Genomic DNA, 1823 nt, shown 5'->3' with positions numbered 1-1823 from the left:
AATCCGGATCAGCTTCTTCATCTTTCTCATTGATATACATACCACCCTCCCATTTCTTTTAAAAAATAGGATCATTCTATCCCTTGTGCCAAATAAATAAATGAAACCTTCTTATTAAAAAATAGGGATTTGTTTTGATCCAGCAAAAAGTATCTTGAGATACCGGTACCTCACGAAATCAAGTCGTTTTCAATCGTTGGATCTAACAATGTCCATCCAACGATCACAACTCATCCAAATTGTTAGATCCAACGATCGAAAAACGATTTGGTATCGTGACGTACCTATACCTGTTGGACCGGAGCAAATATCTAAAAAAAAATAAGGATAGGGTTAAACCATCACAACTCATCTCCAAATCAAACTCAGGCTAAAATAACTTGGAAGGAGAAGGGGGAAGAAAGAGAAGGATATTGTCCATTGGTTACCAGACAGTTAAGTAAACTATATCAACCGCTATAATTTTACGACGTGTAAAGTTATTACATGTAACATATCATTACTGTCCAAATTGCCTGTCATATCCCTGTCTACTTTAAACCAAACCAAATGATTGGAGTCTACCGCTGCCTTCCGCTGATCTGAGTCTCATGATTTACACACGCTTGTTTCTTGTCAGTTTCCTCCTTGAAGCAGACCTGAACAATATGGGCAAGAAAGATGAGACACAGGGCCGCAAACTTGTCCAACTCCACGTTGGGCGCCGCGAACACGGTGGTCTGCATCAGGCCAACCCAGATCAATCCCATGACACCGAGGTAAACGTTCCTGCGAGTCCTGTACCGTCCGCTCTCCCTTGCCACCAGCACATGTTCATGTTTGGCTTCCTCACCGATGCTTTCAACGGATACACCTTCGTCTATGCCCAAGCCGATCAAGTCCATCCACTTCTCTGCTTGCGCGTCGTCGAAACGACCCAACTTACAGTAAAGCCTCTCCATTATCTGCAGAAAAGCAACCACGGACGAACGTGTCATGTGTTAACTCCCCGGCCATGCGTTAATTGCAAGAAACGGCCGCTCTCACCTCATCGTCGGCGGCGCCGTCGAGGTCGAGCACCCTCAGGCCGTCCTGTGCCGTCGCGTCGAGCTCGGCGTCTGCGTTCTCCGCGAGCCAGAGCAGGTTCTCGGAGCAGTCGTCGAGGAAGCTGGCGATGCGGACCTTCAGAACCTGGATCTCGGCGACCCGTGCGAGCGCCTCCTGCACCCGCCAGTTCTCGCGGCCGCGTGGCGACGATGTCTCGGACGATCCGGCTCGTGCGCGGATGGGGGAACGCCTCGGTAGCCTACCCGGCGATGGCCGCCTGCGCGTCGTCGTCGTCGACGGCAAGAGCGCCGCATGCACGGTCTGAACAGCGACCATCTGTTTTTTCCACTGAACTCTCGCCTTTTGCAGCTCGCAGTTGGTCGTGCAAACTGGAGATATATACGGGGAGTATTGGGCTCGCGTCGCGTCAATTTGCGTCGTCAACGCCAGCGACTCGCACGGCTCGGCCAAATCCTTATTACCTTTCAACTGTGTAGCCGCTGTTTCGGGCCGCGCCGCCACCCTGACTCGCCACCATCGACATCCGGCGGCGGCGGCACGCCGCACGGCCCGGTATCTCCGCAACATGGCGAAAACGGGGGGCGGCCGCCGGCTGAATCGAAGGCCTCATATGGCCGAATAAAACAGTGGACTGATTTCGATGGGCCGCAACTGCAGGCCGGCAACTTTTGCAACGCATGTTGGGCCTTCATTTTATGATTCCGCAATGTTTTTGAAACATCTAGGTCTAATTTCATTTGCGTCGCTCGCCTCCAAAACCAGGTGTGGAGCGTCCC

The 1823-nt window shown here is 51.7% G+C and overlaps 1 pseudogene; it reads right to left on the bottom strand.

Annotated features, from left to right (window-relative positions):
• Positions 1–366: 366 nt before the first annotated feature.
• On the bottom strand, positions 367–1614 carry LOC127774995 (uncharacterized; annotated as a pseudogene).
• Positions 1615–1823: the final 209 nt, after the last annotated feature.

The sequence above is a fragment of the Oryza glaberrima genome, chromosome 5 (genome assembly GCF_000147395.1).
Source record: "Oryza glaberrima chromosome 5, OglaRS2, whole genome shotgun sequence".
NCBI lineage: Eukaryota > Viridiplantae > Streptophyta > Magnoliopsida > Poales > Poaceae > Oryza > Oryza glaberrima.
The sequence above is the reverse complement of the archived record's forward strand: the minus strand, read 5'-3'. Positions and strand labels throughout refer to the sequence as shown.